General features: G+C 43.9%; 1 pseudogene; it reads left to right on the top strand.

Moving 5' to 3' along the window:
- LOC145688671 (large subunit ribosomal RNA) overlaps window positions 1-766 on the top strand; it is a 2,853-nt pseudogene extending 2,087 nt beyond the window's left edge.
- The last annotated feature ends 9,234 nt before the right edge of the window (window positions 767-10,000 follow it).

Below are 10,000 nucleotides of genomic sequence, written 5' to 3' on the forward strand. Positions count from 1 at the left end.
AACCTAACAGGACTCGGAGACGCCGTCGGGAGCTCTGGGAAGAGTTTTCTTTTCTGTTTCAGCGTTCACGTTCCCTGGAAGCATTTCGCATGGAGATAGGGAATAGAACGCGAAGAGCACCGCAGTTGCAGCGGTGTCCAGAGAGTCCCGATGGACCTTGAAAATCCGAGAGAGGGACACGTGGAGGTGTCGCGCCCGATCGTACCCATATCCGCAGCAGGTCTCCAAGGTGAAGAGCCTCTAGTCGATAGATTAATGTAGGTAAGGGAAGTCGGCAAATCCGATCCGTAACTTCGGGATAAGGATTGGCTCTGAGGATCGGGGCTAGTCGGGCTTGGTCGGGAAGTGGGTTGTTCGCTGACGTGCCGGGCCTGGGCGAGGTGACGGTCAAGGGTTACACCTTGTTCCTTAACCGAGTTCGGTCCCGTGCCTTGGCCTCCCACGGATCTTCCTTGCTGGGAGCGCCGGGCTACGGCTCGGTGTCTTGTCGGCTGCCATTCAACGATCAACTCAGAACTGGCACGGACCGGGGGAATCCGACTGTCTAATTAAAACAAAGCATTGCGATGGCCCTAACGGGTGTTGACGCAATGTGATTTCTGCCCAGTGCTCTGAATGTCAACGTGAAGAAATTCAAGCAAGCGCGGGTAAACGGCGGGAGTAACTATGACTCTCTTAAGAGGATGATAGTGAAGATAAAGGAATTAATCTGCTTGTTGACGACCATTTGGATGAGAACAAAAGTTGGGAGAAGGAAATCGATAATGAGAAGAACGTTGATTTCTGTAAAAGTAATAAGGACAAGGGTGAGGAGAGGTTGGCTGAAGATGAAGCAGGGGACGGAGAATCGGTGGATAAATTAAATCTAGAAAAGAAGGATGACTCTCTGAAGGAAGGGACTATTATGGAAGAAAAAGTAATTTACATAGGTACTAATGAAACTGGCAATGGTGAAAGCTTATATATACCAGAAAACGGAATACAAGAACAAGAAAATGAACTTAATTTTAAGGACCAAAAGCAAATAACAGACCTAACAATGATCTGGAATCTGGAGGAGGAACTATTGAACTTGGAAATCGAGAATCGAACGACAACTCGAATTTATCAGGCTAGTAATCAGATTCAAAGAAGATGGAGTAGTTTTACTCCACTTAAACGGAGGTTGGATAAGCAAACAAAGATAGGAAGGGAAACTACTAATCGACTGAGTCTTGATGACTATTTTATAAATGAGGAAAATAAACTTGATGAACTTCTAAAATCGCTGATGCAAAGAAAAATTGAGAATGAGGAACTCAAAATAAAACAACTGAAGGAAAATATTTATAATGAGAAGATAACCGAAAATTATTGGACAGACAGTCAAATAAACCAAGCACAGGACAGATTTACTCGTCTATTAAACTATGGCGGTGATTTTCCAACCTTGGATTTCGGATCTTTGCTGGGAACACAAGAGGAATTGGAAAATTTATTTGCAACCCCCAATCTGGTAAAAGAATCAATGCAGACTAATGTAATAAATAATGTAGTAAAGAACAACATAAAAGATGGAAACCAAATGATAAATATTGATGAAATGTCTAGAATAATGGATAGTCAAATGTCTATCATTAATGAGGACTTAACGGAAACGAGTAATATGGAGGATTCTTTGTGGAGAATCTATGAAGAAATTCGAAATGTGCGTGAGGGAATCAAAATGGCGAATATTACAATAATTGATAATATAAATGAAAGAATAGTAAATGAAATGAAAAAGAATAGAAAGGAAAGAAATGAAAAGTTGAAAAATAACAGAACTGAGAAGCAATTAAATAAGAAGTATGTCTCAACTGAACATACTAAAAGAAAAATGAGTATCTACGCAACAACACAAAGATTATTTAAAATAAATCCTGCCACTCTTGCTAATAGAGTAGTGGATAATAATATAAATGAGTTAATGGACGATCCAAAAATGAAACCTAGTGATCAAGAAATAAAAGATCTTTACAACGAACTTTGGGGAAGAAATGGCGATTGTAGGCTTACCTTTGCCAGTAAAACTGTTAAAGAGGAACTTAGGAAGCAGGTGATAGAACCAATTGATGTCAAGGAGGTTGAAAAAAAAATAAAGAAGATGAAAAACAATTGTGCACCTGGTCCAGACGGAATTACCAAAAATGACATAAAAGAAAACCGGGTTATAGAAGTCCTAACGGAATTTTTTAATTTAATATTGGACTTCGAGAGGATACCGAACTCATGGAGACATAATAAAACAACATTAATCCCGAAAAAAGGTGATTTGAAGAACGTCAAGAATTGGCGACCAATAACGATCAGTTCTATGTTAATGAGAGTCTTTGGTGCAGTGCTCGAAGAACGCTTACGTAAATGCATGAACTACAATGAGCGTCAAAAGGGCTTTACAAAAAATGAAAGTACCAGTGACAACTGTTTTATTTTTAATCAGGTACTATATGATAGCAAAAAAAGGAATGGACTTTTCGTGGCAGGGATAGATGTATCGAAAGCATTTGATACAATCCCACACGAAGCAATAATTAGGGTACTTGAATGCAGAGGATGCCCAGGAAAGATGGTTAATCTTGTTAGAGATATATATTCTAATATTACAACGGAAATTAAGGGGCAGCAAAGTATACAGGTCAATATCTTAAGAGGGATCAAGCAGGGAGATCCCTTAAGCCCTTTATTATTTAATCTTGTTTTTGACGATCTCATTGTAGATCTACAAAATATGCGGAATGGTTACCAGGTAGGAGAACAGCAAATCTCCGTTCTCGCTTACGCGGACGACATTATCATCCTGGACAAAAGTGAAGAGATGGATTTAGTACTTTCATATCTCGATAATTTAAATATGAAATTATCGGTTGAAAAATGCTATGCTTTTGGGATCCACTCTAGTAACAAAACTTGGTGTTCCGTGAAATTCCAATTAAGAGCTAAAGGTGATGAAATTAAAATTTTAGGAGTTAATGAACCCTTTGATTACTTGGGTTGCACCTTTACGATAAATGAAGGACTTAGCAATAAATTTACTATTGGTAAAATAAAAGACATAATAAATAGGGTACAAAAACTTAAACTTAAACCAAGACAGAAAATAGATTTGATGTTTCAATATATAATGCCCAAATTCTATTATTCTTTTGTGAATGCCATGGTCTCTGGCAATTTCTTAATTTGTATTGACCAAATTCTTAGAAATATGGTCAAAAGAATGCTCCATTTGAACCACTTTGTGACGAATTCATTGCTTTATGCAAGGAAAAGAGATGGGGGTCTAGGACTACCCAAAATTCAAAATATCATTTTGTTGTCAATGTTAAAAATGGGTAACAAGTGGAGTAAAAGTAAAGATTTAATAGTGACATCGTTGTACTTTAGGAATAGAATAGATGTCTTCTTACAAAGAAAAGCCAGAATCCTTGGCATCCATTGGCCAACAAATGTAAAAACCTTAACTAAGAAAAAAGTGGAATTAAAGAAGAAAGAACATGAAGGATGGATTAAATGCAAATTTCAAGGGAAAGGGGTTGAATATTTTAAGGATGATCGATGTAATAATGAACCGCTGTTTAACAGCTCTCTTCTAACAGAATAAAGGTTCATAGATTTTTTGAAAATACGATCTAATACGGTCGGGACAAAGATTGCCCTAGCCCAGGTTAGTAAAACTGAAAATGTGCTATGTAGGAGATGTCAAACCAAAAATGAAACCTTAGCTCATGTCATGTGTGAATGTTTTGGTAATAAAGGAAAAATAATACATAGGCACAATGAATTAGTAAATGTTGTTAAAGAAGAGTGTAGAGAAAAGGGTTATCAAATAGTGTACGAACCTGAGATTGAAATTGAGGGAGAAAAACTAAAACCGGATCTAATTGTAAAAAAAGGTGCAAGGGCATTTGTTGTTGATGTAACTGTCAGATTTGAGCAGGATAATTTTTTGGAGACTGCTAGAGAAGAAAAAATTAAAAAGTATGATAGGTTAAATAATGTAATTAAAAATAAAATAAAGGTAGAGGAGGTTGAGGTTGTGCCTATTGTGGTTGGTGCTAGAGGGTGTATTCCTAAATTGACGAATAAAGAACTAAAAAAAAATAGGTATTACTAAAAAGTCGGTAATTCAAACAATGGTATTGTCAACAATTAGAAGCGGAATTGAGATGGTTAATTCGCATTTGGATTATCAATAAAGATGCTTTGGACATAGATGGATTTTATATCAATTTAGAAACGTTTAAAGGATTGTTAATATTTATTATTTTTATTGATTGTTTTGTGAATGTACAACTTAGGAAGAATAAAATAAAAAAAAAATAAATAAAATTCAGAATAGTAAAAAGAAAACAAGGGATAAGAAATAAAAATTATTAAGGTTGTTACTTTTTACCGCTTCTAATGTCATGAATTTTATGACTATTAATTTATATGATGATATATTGGTTTGAATACTTTCATGTTTTAATGTAAATTAATATGAATCAAGACTAAACTATTTTAGTGTTATATTAAATTGTAAACCGGTATGAGTCATTGTATAGAAGGTATGACTATGACTCTATTTTATGAGTCAATTTATTACTGTATGTGTTATATTGGTATGATTTACTGTATAGAAATTATGACCATGACTCTATTTTATGAGTCTATTTATAATTGTCGATTTTTTTTTTGTTACATTGTATTTGTTAACAATCACTATTGAAATTAATTTTGTAATGTTAATATGTTACTCTTTTATAGAGGAAGGCAATAAATGCATTTAAATAGCCAAATGCCTCGTCATCTAATTAGTGACGCGCATGAATGGATTAACGAGATTCCCACTGTCCCTATCTACTTATAGGGGGAAGAAGACCAGAGTCTTCGTCTTCCAAGAGAGAGCAGGTATCGTAAGCAGGTGCCCAGGCGCTAGCGCAATATGCCAGCACCGCGGTCCACAAGCTGTCATTGTACACTTTGACGTGGCTGGGTTGGAGTTGGAACTTCCTTCCTCCTAGAGAGAGGATCCTCTGTGCTATGCTACTTGCTCGGTTGCAGGAATACTCAATATGCTTCTGCATGTTGAGTGATTCATCTAGAATCACTCCGAGGTATTTTGTGTGTTTTACCCTCTTGATGGTTTGTCTGCCGAGCTTGAGGATTGGATCCCGAAGGAGCCTTTCCCCAAATAGCATATAAACCGTCTTGTTGACTGAAACGGTCAACTTATTCCTGCTACACCAGGCATCAAGTCTTGCTAAGATAGCATTTCCCTTTGCCTCTATATCTCTGCGGGAGTCTCCCCCCGTGAGTACGAGCAAGTCATCTGCGAATGCCACGAGATCAATTGTTTCCGGCATTCCCAGAATCTCCGTTAGGAGTGGTTCAGTCGCTACGTCCCAGAATGCTGGTCCGCACACAGATCCCTGGGGACAGCCCTTGGTGCAGGTTTTGGAGATGATAACATCTCCGATCTGGAACCACGTGTTCCTGTTCCTGCAGTAATCTCGGAACGTCTCATACAAGTTCTTAGGGCAACGCATCTCCCTGAGGCGCCCGAAGAGGGTTGGCCACCAGAGATTATCGAAGGCCCCAGAAATGTCAACGAATATACCTATGGTATATTTCGTTGGAGACTCCTTGATCACCCTGAGCGCATGGTTTATTGCGTCCTCAGTTGATTTCCGAGACCGGAAACCGTACTGATTGGCAACCATCCCAGTTCTCTGGCGGTGCAGAGTCAACCTCCGGATAAGCAACTTTTCTTGCACTTTTCCAAGTACATTTAGTAGGGAAATTGGCCTGTACGATTTAGGATCTTGAGGATCCTTGTCCTCGCCCTTACTGAATACTACCATTTCTGCATTCTTCCAGATAGCAGGCACTCTCCTTTGTTCCAGACATGCATTGTATAAGGTTGTCAACGGGCCAGCAAGTTCATTAGAACATTGCTTTACAACTTCGGGCCTTATCCCGTCTGGGCCTGCAGCCCTTCCGGACCGTAGTCCTGAGATTGCCTCCTTTACTTCTGCCTCTGAGAACATGGGAATGTCCTCTTCGGCGTCATAGTCGTTGTTGGCTTCATCGCGCATCCTTCTTTGGTCTGCATCATCCTCCTCCGGATTATCATCCGGGAGGAGAACCTTGAGCAGCAGTTCACCTGTTTCCTGCCCTCCCTCCGTGAGCGCATTAGCACTTTTTTGGAGGGTTTGCATGACCTCCGGTGCTCGAATCTTTCTGCTGACAATTTTATAAGGTACACCCCAGGGATCCGTTTCCAGATTGCTCTGGACGTACTTCTCCCATGAGGCAGCCCTTGCAACGTTGAGTGCCTTTTCAAAGGCCCTCTTCGCCGCCCTATACCTTGCTAGTCTGTTCCTTCGGACGTCCGGGTCTGGTGCAGACTGGTACCGCTTCCTCTCCCTTCTGCTGGTCGCTTGTAGCCTTGAAAGGCGTCGCGTCCAGTAGGGCATGGATGCTATACCCAGCGGGTGAGGTGGCTGCTGGCTGCGTTCAATAGCATTCACAATGGCTTCTTGTAGTCTGCGAGCTGACTCGTCTACCGTGTGTCCCATGACGTGAGTCAGATCCAGCACATCCCTAAGCAACTCCCAGTTGAGGAGCCTAGGGTTGTATTTTGGCCTCGCAGGAACTTCTGCCCCTTGGACTCCATTCCTTTCAATTGTCAGTACGAAAGTAACCACATTGTGGTCGCTATGCGTGATAGCGTCATGTACCTTCCAGTCTTGTACCACACCGATGGCCGGTTCGTTGACTAGGGTAATGTCAATGTTCCCAGTTGCTCCCACTCTATTAGAATAGGTGGGAACGTGACTAGGCCTGTTTGCCACAGTCAGCCGAAACTCATGGATGAGCTCTTCTACCAATTCCCCCCTGTTGTCCAGCACTCGAGAGTACCAGAGGGGAGACTTGGCATTGGCATCAGACATGATGACTACCTGCCTTCTGGGAAATACAGCTAGTATCTCCCGCACCCTGTCTAGGAACGGTTCAATGGGATGGCTGAACTGAAAGTACATGCACACTAGAATAATCGTCCCTTGCGGGCTCTGCACCTCAGCGCAGATAGTGTGCTCATCCGACAATTGTGAGACCACCGTCATCCGAAGACTCCGGTTCAGCAGTACGAGTGCAGCTTTTGGCTGCTGTCCTTTTATCGCTACCTGTGCCGTGATAGGCAAGGCCGATAATTTCCCATTCATTGAATAGGGTTCTTGCAGAGCGACGATGTCTAGCGACATGTCTTCCGCAAGTTTGCGGACCTCATACATAACTGTTCTGGATCGCATTGCGTTCAATTGTAATACCTTGTAGGTATTACGTGCTCCGACCACTCGATTTACCAGTTGTGTTGCCGTATTAGCCAAATTACAGCCCATAGTCGGTGTGATCGACTATCCTTTGCAACAGGACTTTGTACGTGGCGCATTCCTTGTCTTTCCCGGAGCAAGTTCGCTTACGCCTCTTACATGGGATGCAAGTGGCTTCACGGTCCTTGCGAGGACATGCTTCCTTTTTGTGGTCTTTGACACCGCAATGGGAGCATACCTGCTCCGACCTACAGTGCCTAGTGACGTGACCTAGGTCCCGACACTTGTAGCACTGAGGCACGACAAGGAAATCCTTGACTGCCATGGACTGAAAACCCATAAAGATGCGCTTTCGGACCAGCAGGTGATTCCGCATTTTGGCCGAGACCTCGACCACGTGATGAGCTGTTGGCTTTCCCTTCGGTCCAGCCTTGAACCTCGGCCTGAAGTTCTTTTTAAACTCAGAGAGGGGCAAGTCATCACCGAAGTTCTGGCTGTGCACCTCTTCAATGAGTTCCTCGGAACTTTTGCCCTCCGGTACATCATAAATGATGACCAGTGGATCCCGTTTTTTCGGAAGCTCAACCCTAAGCTTCGCCGAGAGTTCTTGATTGCCCTGGATCTTTTTCAGGTCTGATGCCGATTCAGTCTCAATGACCACGCTGTTACCTGCGTTCCTCACCGCCCTGATCTTTATTGCATCTTTCGCAGGATTAAGTACCTGCGTCAGGGTCTTCCTGATGTCCTTGGGGGTTTCATCAGCTTTTGGCTTGATGAATACCTCATGTCGCGGCTGCGCCACTGGTTTTGCCCTTGTGGACTGTCCCTGCACGTTTGAGACAGCCCGGGCAGCAACCTGTGCAAAAGACACAGGTTGAGGTTGGCTCTCCTTCGGTTGAGTGACCAATTTGAGCGTTAGCTCCTGGTTCATGACCTGAAGTTGCTCGATCTTCCCCAGGAGCCTGCCCCGTTCAATGGCCCATTGAATCAGCCTGTCCTTTAGGCGACGCATGGCCTTCTCAGTCACTCTTTCTCCCACTTTGAGAGTGGAATCTATAAATTCCGCGCTCTCCATGAGCAGACGGTGGGTGTTAGGAACACTTTGCACTTCCTCCGGTTCAGAACCCGACGAGGAAGTACTTACCTCCGAGCCACTCTCGCTGACATTGCTGTCATTGAGAGGATGCTCGGGTTGCCTGCTCGGTGGCTGCCTTGTAGCCATTGGCTTGCTCTCCAAGTCTTTCTTTGGAGCACTGGTGCTGCCGCCACTTTCGTTGGCAGCCGGGTTCACCTTCGGGTTGGGTTTGGGAGACTCCTTACCAGTGGCTCGGGTCTTCCTCCCCTTCTCCTCTGGCTTCCCCTTTGAGGGTGCCATCCTTGATTTGCTAGGCCTTCCCTCTGTTGTGGATGGATTCCCTCCTATCTACAACTAAATATCCCAATTGGGACGCTATCGCTTTGCCAGCTGTGGCCTTACAGCTGTTGCCCAGAGGAACCGACGGGGACGTGGATAGCGTGCTGAAGTCTCGCCTCCCTGCAAAGGATTCACCAGATTGGGCGGTGCGAAACCCACACCCAACAAAGTACTCCTTCTAAAGATTAGGTTTAAGCAAAATCGCTCAGTGCTCTCACGCACACGAACCTTGGGTAGGGCAGTGCGAAACCTACACCCCACCTGCTTACGATACCTGCTCTCTCTTGGAAGACGAAGACTCTGGTCTTCTTCCCCCAGTAGATAGGGACAGTGGGAATCTCGTTAATCCATTCATGCGCGTCACTAATTAGATGACGAGGCATTTGGCTACCTTTTTTTTTTTTACCCGCCTATACCGTCGTGACCCGTATTGGAGACGGAGCACGGATCGATGGTTTGCCATCCAAAGATCGTACCGGGATGGGGCGGTAATCGAAGTGAGGGCCCCCTTATCCCACTCCGACACGTCGAATCGGCCACCTTGCGGGTAGCGTCATAGTCATGAAGCATCTGAATATCTTTACAGAACCGGTTAGCGCCGCGATGGTAACACGCTTAAGAGTTTCGGGTCGCACGAGAACGGCAAGCTCGCTTGAGGCGCGAGCCGACCATATCCCCCTCCACGAGAGAGTACAAGTTGTTACCCGGGGCCAGTGGCCTGAAAGGTCTCTTACGTACTCCCGAACCTGAGGGTTACGAGAGTATTTGAGACCCTTAAGATGGTGAGCAGCGTCCAGGCCAGTGGCTCCGGAAACAACCTGCACATCAATAAGTGTCGCTTGAGTCGGAGTGTAAGCGACAATATCAGGCTTTCGTAGCCCCTCTGAGGTCTGAATACGGGGCTCCCTAACCACCGTCCATCCCTGCTCCTTAAGATCCTCGCACAATACGCCACAGATGACGTCGTGACGCTTGATTCGAATTCCGTGAGTCCGTCCACAATTCTGGATGATATGGGCTGCTGTCTCACTGACTCCACAGTCGGCCCGGCAGTCAGTGGACATCCCATATCTCCTGGACCCACGCGAAGTTCGAATCCTACTCGGTAAACAGTTGACCCTCGTATGAAGAAAATCCACATAGTCTCTACCGGTAAGGCTTAATGCTCCGCTCAAAGTGAGAGGAGCAGATGACGCAAAACTCCGGGAACACTCCCGAAGTTCATAACCGTCGGTAGAGCCATGCAGCTTAA

This window comes from Thermobia domestica, chromosome 6 (assembly GCF_964235325.1).
Source record: "Thermobia domestica chromosome 6, izTheDome1.hap1.1, whole genome shotgun sequence".
Lineage (NCBI taxonomy): Eukaryota > Metazoa > Arthropoda > Insecta > Zygentoma > Lepismatidae > Thermobia > Thermobia domestica.